This window comes from Vicugna pacos, chromosome 8, assembly GCF_048564905.1.
Source record: "Vicugna pacos chromosome 8, VicPac4, whole genome shotgun sequence".
NCBI classification, from domain to species: Eukaryota; Metazoa; Chordata; class Mammalia; order Artiodactyla; family Camelidae; genus Vicugna; species Vicugna pacos.
The window spans coordinates 32,838,695-32,852,605 of NC_132994.1; the positions used below are offsets into that span (position 1 = coordinate 32,838,695).

The 13,911-nt window shown below is 35.8% G+C and overlaps 1 protein-coding gene and 1 pseudogene across 3 annotated transcripts in view; both read right to left on the minus strand.

The window, feature by feature from the left end:
* Positions 1-13,911, minus strand: part of PDSS2 (decaprenyl diphosphate synthase subunit 2) — a 189,231-nt gene that overhangs the window by 64,837 nt on the left and 110,483 nt on the right. The window lies entirely within an intron of this gene.
* On the minus strand, positions 12,024-13,135 carry LOC116281572 (translationally-controlled tumor protein pseudogene; annotated as a pseudogene).

A 13,911-nucleotide genomic window follows, 5' to 3' on the forward strand; every position in this document is an offset into this window, starting at 1 on the left:
CATCTTTGGTTTTCCTCAAAAAGAAATGAGGGAAGTTGTAAAACATAATTCCTTGGGGTCTCTTCCAGTTCTAAGACTCTGAGCTTTTTAGAAATGCAAATCCTAGTATTTAAAAGTAGGCATGTAAATTTGAAAAATTCTTTTTTGGTAAACTTTGATGAAGCATCTTTGCTCATGCTATTATTTTTATCTGTTCTTTTCACATGGGCCTTTCTCTCTATCTAAACTTCACTGATTATTTTCTTTGTAAAACTTTTTTGTATCTAATCCCCTTTGGTTCTGATATCTGGAATCATAATGAAACCATTTTCATTTTTTAAGCCATTTAAAGCCATTTTAAGCCTTTTCCATTTTTTAAACCATAATGACTGGTAGCCCATCCCACTAGCTGGCAAAGAAGGCCTAGTCAATTAAAGGTCACACTGCTGGGTTCTGGGTCTTGAAGGGCTCTAATGCTTGGGAATAATTCATACATAATGAATTCAGAATGACATCAGGTCTAAGTACAAAGTTGCATCAAACAATAATGGCACCAGCTGACCATATCACTTCCTTCATTCTCTAATGAGTAAATATGTAGAGAACTTAGAAGAGACTCTGGAACGTAGTAAGTCTCAGTGAATGGTAACTTATTATTCTTCTATACTTCTATATTACTACTCTATATTTGATACAAGGGTTGGATAGATGAAGGGAGTAGTATGGAAACCAAGAGTAAAGTGTGTCCAAATACTCTGGAAGAAAATGGATTTTAATTCAACAACAGAACAAATGAAAAGACTATTTTAACCAAAATCAGAGATCTCTGTAACATTGACTTGTTGCATCCTGAAACATTATTTCAGACTATATGGCTGTCACCATCAATGTTATAAAGTTTACCTTACTGCCTAGAGGGTAATCAAGGGGAGAGATACTTCTTCATTTCTGGAGGTTGTGAGAATAGTAGAATTGCCTATTTGTACATGCAAATGCAAAAATGCTTTCTCTTTGATTTGTGTCATGTGTTTAAATCTAGACTCTACAGCCATTCCATACACTATCTCCCAGTCTTCTGAGTAACACCTGAGATTTCAGTGAGCCAGAAGTGATTAACTATTCACAATGTCAGTTTTATGAGCTGGCTTCTCCTGCCACCTTGTTTTAGTTACCAGGGAGAAGGTGGCAGAGGAAAGGAAGTAAATAGTGCACATTAAATCGATGTTCTCAAGCAAACTGTTGATCTCTCCCATTTAAATCACCACACTCTAATTGAATAAGGAGCAGGTACTATTCAGATGCATCTAAACCTTAGCACAATTACAGTTCTGATATATTTGACATTTGGAATGAATTTCTTAAATAGTTAACTTATAGGACAAATTTTACCAATCTTGGGGGAATATGTAATTGCTTAATTTTTTATCTTTTGGCAAGGTTAGCTACAATTCAATGATTTTTTTTTAAGCTGAAAAAGTAAAATGATGCAAACCCTCACAAAAGGTATTGTAATTATTATGTCCTGAGCTATAATAAAAATCTCATCTTAAAAATTGTAAATTGAGAGAAGTAGGAGGCAGTACAAGAACAGTGACTCAAAAACATCCTCACTTACCCTGCTATACAAAGATATCTGTAACACATTCTTAAGGAAACGAGAAACAAAAACTGATTACAAAACAGAATAACATGATAGGTATTTTTAAAACAAAAATGAGGTCAATTTATGTGTTTCTAAATGCCATGAAAAAAGTCTAAGAAACAACATAATGTTAATAATAATGACAATCTGTAAGTTGTAAGATTATAGATGATTTTTAGTTTAAAATTTTTTCAACTTCTCTGAATTGCTTAAATTTATACTTGCTTAAATACATAATGCATGACATTGTCTCTACCCTTTTATTATCTTGCTTTCATACTCAGATAAAACAATAAACCTACTTCCAGGGAGCAGGCCGGGAGGAAGTATACCCTGTTTTAGTTTCAGAAAGGCTTCAAGCTCAGCTGTGTCCACAACTGATTTTATGGACTATAGCAATCAGCAGTCCCTGGATTAGCAAAAATGAGATCAGTAAGTGGTGGTAAGCATTCTGCACAGGTAAGTTGTGCCTTTCTCAATATATGTGATTCAGGAGTATTGTCAGTTAGCATCTGACAGATGGAATAGAGTCAATGGAGTTGTAGCTGTTTCACTAGTAAACCAGACCACTTTGGTTTGAGCAAAGGAGCGCCTATCCTAAATTTAAAGTAAAATGCAACTAAATCTTTAGAAAAATGTTAATTATAAACTAACGTGGCTCAGCTGAAACTCAAGCCAGCATAAGCTATCTGAGTTGATGTAATCAGGTAGTATAGTTCTATTTTAATTCACTTAAGAAAGGTTGTTGTGTACTTAATTTAATTTGCTCAGTATATTAAAACTGTGGAGGCTATTACAGATTTATAACTGTCTTTCAAAATCCTGAACTGGGAAGGTTGTTTCACTGACGTTTTTACTACAGTGTGGAACGCCAGACAACGGAGGCTCCATTACTCTATTTTGGAGGCCAGTGAACACACAGCCCCTCAGACTTCAGTGCTCTGAACAGCTGCAAGCAAGGGAAACTGTCACGCGTGTGCCCGCATCTGCAGTGCTGATGGCATTAATTACTCACAAATTTACTGCACTCCTCCCCCAACCCCCAGGAACAAACAGCAATGCATAAAGCAGTAGCAAAGGTAAAACACCCCTGGGGAAGAATTAATTCTCATATACATCTTGGGAGGAACAAAAGACTGATTTAGTATAAATACGTCCTTTTCAAAGAGCCTTGGCGTTTGAAGGGATATTGTCAGGATTTTTTTTTTTTTTTGAGCCACAAAAACTATATAGTCAGTGAATACGTTTTACAGAAAAATGCTTTTATAGATGAAGGATGCCGAATAGCCTGCTAATGGTAACCAGAGCATGTAGCTTCACTCCAGTTCCTCTTCATACAAATGGAACACAAAATATCTGAGAGATGCTTTTAAAGATGGAAAGATTACTTTCATTAACAAGGTAAAGTAGAGAAGGACTGGTAAAGGAGTAATGCTCTCCTGCAGAGGCCAATAATATCTAACATTTGTAAAGCACTTTATCATTTACAAACGGGGTTTAAGTAAACTAGCTGGTTCCAGGTGGATACAGTCCCCAGTGCTCAGCCTGAGCTTCCAGACTGGCAGCCTCGGTGGAGAAGCAACCTCTGAAGAACACAGGGAGCAGCAGCAGTGGCCAAATAAGGGGTGAATCTACTCACTCACCACCTGGGCACAAACAACCCAGATGAGCCCTAATCTGCATGCTGATTAATATAAATGAGTGGTTTTAATAAAGCCATTGATGGAGTCTATGAAAGAATGGTTTTCTTCATTCATTCCTACCAGACAAGGACCAGGTTTAATGAAGACAATGATGAAAGGTCTGTTGCAATAAACACACGACTAACTCACAGGAGTTCTGGAAGAAGCTTCTAACTCGGCTTTTTGAAGGGAGTCTTTTCAGTGCTGCCAAATGTGTAAGGCCGTGCTTATTTGTGGGAGGGATGGCAATCTGTTCTAGTGAGCTGGAAGTTCTTTCTGGCGAAGGGGGAAGAGCAGAGAGAGAAATGGCACTACCAGTAGGACAGGTGCAGCAAAAACTAAGCAAATTGATAATCTTAATTTTTAATTTAGAACAGCTGATACATTGGTTTATAAACTACTGGTAACATTTGTCAAAAAGGGTTCACAAAAATTCAGCGAACTACAGAAAAGTATAAAATCACAACTAATAAAACTTAAAAGAGACAGTCCACAAGTTCAGGAAAATGGCTTGAATATGAAGTATTGAAGTTTACTATTATATTGGCTAGTGCACTTATTCCATAAACATTTGCTCATAGCCTACTGTGTAACTGGCACTGTCCTAGTGAGACCAGTGATGGCCTTACAAAGATAAGGCCATTCATTTGTCTTTGATCACTTAGAGGGTTAATATATAGATGAGCTGCATGACCTTGGGCCAGCACACCAATTCTCTGGGCCTGTTTGCTTCTCTTGGAAAGAGGTGCCTGTGCTTTATCAACAGTAAGCCCTATGATCAGAAATACCTAAATATGCAGCTGTATACATTTTTTACTCATAACAATTATAAGGAATAGTTGTAGTTGGCCAAAAATGTGGGTTTCTTTTACTACCAATACAAAAGTCAAAAAAGTTGTTCCCTTTTTGAGTGAGGGTGCAGGATTCTTGGCCTTGTTTGTCACTGAACAATGAGAAATATTTATTTAAACAATGATTAGGTTCCTGAAAAACTGGCAGATATTTTAGAATGCTGATGTCAAGATGAAGCTTTTCAGAAGAAATAAAGGAAAAGGAGATGCTTTCCAGTAGGTTAAAAAAGGTTGTGTCAAGTAGCTGCAAAAACTGTAAATAGTTGCTAAGGATCGAATGCCTGTGAAACAAAGCAATTCTGACATTACCACACAAAAGTTAGTTGCTTTACTTTCTACCTTCTCCAACATGGAAATTCCTGCACATGAAGTCTGCTGTACTCAGGATATTCCACATTAGTATGCTCTTTACTTAATGGCACTGTTACACCTTGTTTTGACTGTACTTTCTTGAAGAGAATAAAGTTTGCCATTTCAGTGACCTGCACTTTTTTCCCAGGTAGCTGATGACCTCCATTTTGCTTTCACTGCTTCGTCATGTGAGGGTCCTCTCAGTGATGTTAAGTGATATTTTCCAGGTGTGATTTTACTGAAACGTTAATGCCACCTTTGAGAAGTTCACAGTGTGAATCCTCAGAATAACCAGAATCATGGTACAGTATTTCATTCAACTGAAAGGATGCTGCTGGTTAGAACACTGCCTAGTAGCGTCGGCTTTCAAAATTTTAAAATTGTAACCTTCACTAAGAACTGTCTTTTATATCATGACAGTACATGTACACATGCATATATACAAAAATAAGTGAAAGGTTTCATAAAACAGAAGTTTAATTATCCCTATTCTATATTTCACTTAAAAAAAGTGCTGATAATGATTTACTAAACTGATTTCACCATCCACCAATAAAGAGGGTGTAATCTGTGGTTTGAAACATTATCTTACATCATGCTGATATATGCCATATATAGCTCATACCTTGTTAGCCATTTAATTGCAAATAAAGTCCCCAAATTTTGACATGCAGTTTAAATATTCTTATTCTAAAATGTTTGTAAAGGTGTTAATTTCTTTATCACTTTATACCTGAAACATGTAAATTTGCTGAGTATAAACAGGGGTAGGGTAAAACAGAATCACTCTTAGGTACTATGCAGCATATTCCATTAGGGTACACATCAGTCTTGTTCGTTTATAGCACTCATGTTGACTAGTAAAAGCTAGAAAGCTTTCAACTTAGTAGACTCATGAAAACAAACTGGTTTAGATCACATTTTGCCAAAGAGTTAAAAATTTCAGAATTTTTCTGGGATTAACACACCCATCTTGCAAATTCCAGGGATACCATGTTCTTTGGGTAACACAGTTCACCTTTCAGCTCAATCAGTTCCTCTTCAAATTGGGCCACACTAAAAGGCAGATGTTTATAATTTAGAGATGTCCCAAGGTCTGTACTTTAAAGGCAGTCACAGAAATTAAGGCATGACTCATATGCATTAAAATCCATGCATCTTGTCTAAAACTGTAATTATGTTTCTTCCAAATACCTTAGCAGCTCTTCAAAATCTGTGATTCAATGGAATTCTAAAAATAACTGGCCCTACTGCTACAGTGGTCTAGAAAATTAGGTAATCCCTTTTTTCCCTCCTTAAAAAAAAATCAGGTAGTAGAAAGTTAAGACTAGCTGCATTGTGCCCTTGAATCAAATAATGGATACTCTTTGGTTAAAAATTCTCCAATCTGTGTAAATCTATAAAGATATACATTTGGCTTTTAAACTAGTATCTCCAATGCTTACCACATGCACACAAAATTTTTTGTGGAATTATCAGTACTGTTCTAATATGTGAATTCGTTGTATAAATCATAACTATTTCAAAATAAATTTGCAATTACCACTTTGTTCAATCACTGTTTTCAGAAATTTATTACTTGCATATCACCTTATGGCTTTTAAAGTACTTGAAAAAAATGAAGCCATGTAAGTTTCTCATCACAAATCCACCATAAAGGTGAGTTCACTAATTTGGTGTATTACTTTAGATTGCTGAAACATGCATGTCAATCTTAAGCTCTCTGACATTTATCAAATATTTTGGTTTCTCTATTACACCTCTTATTTTATTACCAATTCTTCTTGAGTCATTTGTTTTTCTTCATACTTTAATGATGTTTTCAGAATCTGGTTATATGTTATACCTTTGGACTCTTTCCTATAACACTCAGAAGTATAGAATATTGAAACTGGCAAGGAGGGAGGGGTGGAAACACGCTGCCTTTATTTTATAGATGAGGATACTAAGAAAACAAGTTGCCTTTGTTTAGTAGTTATTTCTCTAAAATGTTTTATAAAGCCCTATTAATTTTTAAAAATAATTTATAAATTCATTTTTTAATTAATCTTTTTTTGGGGGGAGGTAATAGTTTTATCCACCTATTTATTTTAATGGAGGTACTGGGACTTGAATATCCAGGACCTTGAGCATGCTAGGCAAGCACTCTGCCACTGAGCTATACCCTTCCTCCCCCCTTAATGTTTGTATTGAAATGCTTATTCCAATATTTTAAAACTACTAGTTGTTTAAGATATAAATTCCAGGTTCAGTAACTGCAAAATTGCTGGCAAAAAAGATATCATGGTTGTTTGTTGGTTTGTTTTCTGCTTTAGTTAAGCATGAGGATTTTGGAGCCAGACTGCCTGGATTAGACAGGAGCTCTCCCATTTATTAGCAGCGTTACCTCAAGGAAACTACTTAACTCTTTCCTCTGCCTCCAGAGAGGTTAAATGAGTTAGCACACAAAAAACAGAACAGTGTCTACTTCATAGTAAACACTCAAAAATATAAATTGGTATTTTTTAATGTTTCTTGGTAATTTTAATAACTATTATATAGTCTACATTATGAAGTTTCTAATTTCATTTCTAAAGTGGAGTATTAAGACATTAGATAAACAATCAGGAGAAAAAGATCTGAACTGGAATTCTAAGAGATAAAATGAGCTGTCCAATGTTAAAGTCTAATTAAGGGGAAAAAAGGTAGTTATAGGAACTAGGTCCACAGACTTACTTCAGGGCTATTTCCACCTCTCTTTGTAGCTTTATCATCTCTGAGGAGTATAAAATAGGTTAAGTGCTATAGAGCTCAATACATTATGAAAACATGTGATTCACAAGAGTGTAGCTGCTTAGTAATGAAACAGTTAATTTGATATTCTAAACAGGGAAACTGTCCTTTAAAAACTAGAGATTGGACACAGAGACAGTATAGTTGTGGTGTTTACTGATATCTGACCGACTTGAACAAAGAATGATGACAATTAAGGCACATGAATAACAACAATTTAATGCATTTTCCAGAATTCTTATAAAGAAACTTCCTTGGCACAGCCATACTTTCCAACAAACCCACTTTAATGTTTTCACAGTTTACAATATCAGAAATGACCTCAGGGTCATGCATTTGTCAGTTAATGACCTGTTGGGCTAATGGCCTTCAGCTTTGCCTTGGGCACACAAGTCCTCCAGTAGGTCATTAGCTGCCAGAAAAGGGCTCTTCCCCAATCACTATTGCTAAATAAATAAAATTTGCTCCTGGGTTAAGGCCCTGTAAGCCAACTTTGGCTTAGAGTGAGTTTTTTTGTTGAGTATTTACAACTCAGAGGATTCAAGAAAATAATGGAAATGCTAAAACTAAAGTTATATCAATATAACTAATGAAAATTAGTTACATGGATCCTTTTGGACACTCTTAAATTTTCTTTTGCTTAGGGTGTTCAAATTCAGTATTAATCTAATATAGCAGGCACAGAATACAAATGCACTGCATTTTGGAATTTCATCTACAAGTAAGTTTTTTGGAGCTCAAACTACATTTTTCCAACATACAAGATTATGAATGGTGGCAAGGTTCCCAGGGCAGCCCACAAAAGCTTGGCTAGCCTTTAACATTAGAAATACCATATACCTGTAATCAAAAATAGGATAGAAAACCATAATCCTCCAAATTTGCAATTAAACAAAATAGGAAAACAAAACTAAACAGGAAATACTTTTAAAATGATCTTTAAATGTTGATGGTTGCAGAGATATTTGGTTTAACAAGAGAATGAGTATAGAGAGACTGGTTCTTTCTTATGCCTATTTCACTTCTAATTACAATATAATTTTCCTTTTCTTAACACAAGAGTATACCAAGCTTTACTTTGTGTTCTTCAACCCCAAGTAAAGTTTCCTGGTTTATTTTTCCTCTTGAAAAAAGCAAGAAGAAGGCAAAAAGGTGGATGGCAATTTTTCTGGAATAACAAGTAAGAGGAGGAAAAGAGTTGAAGAGGATGTGTATACATTTTGGAGATGGCCCGAGGTGAAACGCACTGAATTGTGAACAGTAAGAGACAAAGGAAGGGGCACTGTGTTCAAGTCTAGTGGGTGGAGAAAGGATGGATGGAGGAGACGTGGGGTTAGGTGGCTGAGGACAAAGAAGAAGGAATCAGCTTCATCTTCAGCTTCATTAGCCTAGTACTTTCGTAAACTCCAAACTCAGGGAAATTCCTTGAGTAAAGTCATTAAAAAGGCAAAAGAAGAACACTGAATAAGTCAAGCTGGAAAATAGATTTTTTTTCCTCCTCTGGCTTTGGAGAAATAGCCATTTATGTCAGTGAAATTGGAGGGGAAGAGGCTGGTTTGATTAATTTTACTTCTAGAAGGTGGAAAAAGGGATTTATAAAAATTTAGGTTGCCAAAGTGTACAATAAGATTGTCATAACCAGTGTATTGCAAGGCCACCCATGGCGAGAGGTTCAATGCTACCCATTTGAGATGGTGTATTTTGTATAACACAGACTTTTTTTTAAAATGGGTTTCTTTGAATGCCAGGCATATAGAAGAAATGTTTCTCTTTTTTCTTGTCACCAAGTTTCTGGTTTGACATAGACACTCAGAGGAGTACCCATTTTGCATGATGGCATATGACTTTCCTATGCCCAAAAGATACTTTATTCTATTGTTTTATTGCACGGAAAGGGTAAAGTTCATGGTTTTAATGAGATAATAAATTTTAAAAGAACATAATGTTTTGTCTTATCTCTAGTATGTATCTCAAACATGTATCACTTTTACTTTAAAGATCGAGGAAGCAGACTCAGAAAATAGTGTCTGTTTAATATGTGGCTATATGAGCAAATGATAAGAAAAAACTGGAAAAATTAGGGATTTTGAAGTTAAAAATTTACAATAGCATTTTGACTTCTCTAACTGATATGGAGATAGCTTCCTTTATTGTTACAATATATGACACCCTACTTTCCTTCTGCACACATTTACTCTAGTCATGAAAATCTACATTTGAGTAGGTTATATAAAGAAAAGAACATTAATCCTGACTGTCAAACTACAGAGGGTAAAAGACATTAATTCAATAATTTCCACAAGTAAAACAGTGATGACAAGACTATAAACACATAAGGTCACAATAAGGCCTATTTTAAATGGATATCATAGAGAAAAACTTAAATTTTATACGATATAGCATATTTTAGGTTTCACTTTTCAACATGAACTTGAAACTAAAAGTAATATAACAGATAAGGAAAATATCAAATAACCAATAGAAGCCTCTTTATTAAAATATATAGATGATATAAAAGATTTATATGCATAAATTGAGCATATTCATACAAACAGAATTCTTCCTTGTAAACAACATATTTATGCCTTTAGGAAAACAAAGTTAACATAAGGAAATGCATCAGCTCTGTAAGGAGTACATCTGTACTACTGGTTATTTAGAAATATAAATCACTAATGCTTAATAGAATGGCCCCCAGGAATGATATCATGACTATGTTCTACGGGAAAGGGGGCGTTTAGAGAAGACTGGGGCTAACTCACAGTCTTTTATCTGATGTATAGTGACAGGTCCGTGAAATGAAAATTTCCAGAAAGATTAAAAAAAAAACACAGTGAATTAAATTCTTTACATCCCAGGGTTATCACTGTACATGTAAAATAAAACACTTGAATAAAAAGATGATAAGTAGTAATAGGCATAGTCTTATTTGCACTGTGGCTTAATCCTAAGATATAAATAAATCCAGTCTACAAATAAACACAGGGACCAAGGAAAACCTGTAATGGTCAGCCAGATTTCTAAATTATAGTGCTTTTCCATGTCATGATCCTCTACCTCCTCCCCCTCCACCAATTTTTATTCAGCATGTTTCATTGATCACTTGATGCTCAAACACTAAAACTTTAGATTCTGGCATGATCCCGTTGTTTCTGCATTCAATGATGTTCTACAAGAACACAATTTATTTCAATGGAGTCAGGGAATTTATAGCTTAAAAAGGGGCATTCTGAGGTCACTTAGTCCAGGATCTTCATACAGTGAAGTACTAAAATAAAAAGTTGCCCTTAGTTCCATAATTGAAAATGAACAAAAACTCAATTTTTTTTAATGTAGGTACTGGGGTTTGAACTTAGGACCTTGTATATGGCTCTACCACTGAGCTAACCTTACATCTCCTTTAAACATTAATTTTTAAACTCACTCTTGAATTCAAAGTCTTGTTAATTCACACTTATGTGTCTATAGCTATAATAGCAAAGACAATTACCAGAGTATTAATATACCAATTTCTATACTTCGAGATATTTAAAAATCTAAATGTTACCTAAGGCAGTTACCTTGAAGACCCCCTAATATCTTCAGGGAAAAGCCAAAGGGAGAATAATTGACTTTGTTAATTTTACCCTGGGCAATTACGACAGCTCTGAATTTCATATGACTGCAGAATACTTCATCTAATCATCTGCCCCAGGAGAAGTACAGTGATAAACATGTAATATAGAAATTCAGACAAGAATCCAGTAGCACAAGAAAATGGGAAATTGGTAGAATGAATAAGTCATAAAATACTAAAGTTGTTACAAATATGCTAAGTTTAATTACCAAGCTAAATATATACCCTCAGAGAAAATGCATGCTGTCATTGTGAAAAAACCTAATACTATATACAGAAATTCTGTGTTAAGTTCTGCCTGATCGCTATTGCTGTGGTCTCTATTTACATTGCTACTGCTGACAATTTTTATTGCTTATAAAGGAAAATTAAAACATCATTACATAGAAATCTAACTTTACCAAGACATTAACCACATGGAGAGAACTTCATACTGCCCCCCAAAAGTATTTATCACCACCTCTTCTTCCCTCACCAAAACCCCCCTATTAATGGTTAGTATTACACTTAAGCTTCTGGGAACTCATTTAATAAAATTAGTCCTCTTCTGAGATAAAACTTTACCTTTCTTGAAAAAATATTCTGAGGGGAATACTGCTGAATATTTAAATAAAAGGAACTGGTTCTGAATATGGGAGATTTGCTCAATCAAAGAAAATTCTTTGATAAAGCACTTTAGTTACCCCTTACAATCTACTCAGTTTAAAACACTGCTCACATGATTTGGAAATCATCTATTATGATTAAAAGAGAGCTACAAAAAGCCTAGATTTGTAGAAGATCAATTATGGACTCCTGGACATGGTACTCAAGGTCTTTCACAAAGAGTGAGCCAGTGAAGCATCTTTTGAAATTGACCTTTGAAGAACAATGTACAAAAGATCCATGTTTTGGATGAACAGGAGGGTTGCATAGAATAAAGGCTTCAATTCAACACATAACTATCAAATTCAGAAAAAAAACATACCATGGCTTAAAAAGGAAGAGAAAAACAAATCCTTACCAGACAAAGGTTGATAAAATGCAAATCCAAAGAAGCAAACCTGTGCAGAGACCATGAAGGTACAGGGCTCACTGGAGGGGAAGGAAATGCCTGATCATTCATTCTTTTTTTTTTTTTTTTTGCTTCCAACTGTATTAGTCTCTTTTTATTCTTTCAGTAATCTCTTCCAGAGTTAACTACTTCCGTTTGTAGGTGATGAAATGTGTAAGGAATCCACTTCAAGTGTTGGCACTGCTATGAGCATGGTCTTTCCCTTTACTTCAACTCAATTACTTTAGATTCTTGTTTGTATTTCCAAGTCCCGAAGTAGTTTTCACTGCAGAAGTTATCTGAAGACAGTCTTAAGCTTTCTAGTAGTGGTCTAACACCTGGGTCTAGCTTCTCCAGGAACACTACACAGGATGGAGTTAGATATGTATTAAACTAAGAGGCATTCTCTCAGATAAATTTAAATGCGTTTTATTTTTAGACAACCTACACATGTTTTTTCCTCAAAAACAATGCCTCTGCTCCAAATAAATCAACATCAAAATAAATGAAGCTCAAGATGGCATCAGTTCCATTTGTCTTTTAAGTCCTGGTGTTGTGTGGATGAAAGCAGTGGCCAGCCAGTTATGATGACAGGTGATAGATCCAAAGTAACAGCCAAATTTGTTAACATTTTTCCATTTCTAAACCATCCTTAAAGAAAATCATATATGGGGTCACACCATCCTCACGGTAGTCCAGCAAAGCCACCATGCCATCTGGATTCATGTTTTCACCAATAAAGAACTGATAGTTTTTGAAATTAGCAAGGATGTGCTTGATTTGTTCTGTAGCCCCTGTCATAAAAGGTTTTACTCTTTCTGGTCTCTGTTCTTCAAGTTTCCCTTTGATTGACTTCATGTAATCTTTGATGTACTTCTTGTAGGCTTCTTTTGTGAAGCTGGTTTCCTGCAAGTGATGGTTCATGACAATATCGACACCAGTGATTACTGTGCTTTCGGTACCTTTGCCCTCGGGGCCTTCAGCGGAGGCATTTCCACCAATGAGCGAGTCATCAATGTTACCCTCTGTCCTACTGATCATCTTCCCCTCCACCTCCAGACACAGCCCGTCCGCGACCTCCCGGATCTTGTAGATGTTGGAGAACATCTCATCATGGCTGAGGTCCTGGTAGATGATCATGATGGCGGCTGGAGGGACACGACAGCGGCTCTAGCTTAGCTGGAGCTCGGAGCGAGCGCGGTGCGGCCGGAGCGGTGCTGGGGTGGGGGGGTGGGGGAGCGGGCGGAAAAGGCCCATTCATTCTTATGTCAAGGAGAAGCTCCAGGCTGAACTGTTGCTTGGATATGCTAAGGCTATTTTTTTTTTTTTTTTTTTTTTTGTAAATCAAGTAGTGCTACAGTAATCCAGTGCCTAATGGAGCAGATGGTGGAGGTCTTAGACTCTGGAACATTTATAGTGATGTTTCTGAATGCAAAACACCAAGAGTGGATTTCACAGGCTGTGAATCTGATTTGATTTTGATGGGAATAAAATCTCCATTTTCTCTGAACTTGAACCACACTGAAAGAATGTGTGAATGATACAAGCCAGCTAAGAAAAAGGAACATATTAAATATTATTCCCAAAAAGTGAAGTAGTTAAAGTGAGTACTTGTTTGTGTCATTATAGCATATTAATAATACTTGTACTTAATAACCACCATCTTGAAACCTTATATAAGATTTCATTAGAATAGCTTAAAGTAAGTTAAAATTGATGATTAGAGAAAACAGATATAAATTTGTCTAAAGGCAATAAGCTTTAGTTTCGTTGTTTTGTTTTTAGAAATGGCTGAGGGCCAGGCTGAAATGTGGACCTAGTTAGCATGTCCATAACATCTCTTCTTCTCAGGTATGTGGGTCTAAGCCATGAGGGGTCAGTGTGTGTGGCTAGAGCTAGTCTATGTGCAGCTCAAGGCACCCAGAAATTATGCCAGACTGTACTCTCTGATGCTTCCTCCTTCTCCAAGACCCAAAGTTCATCAC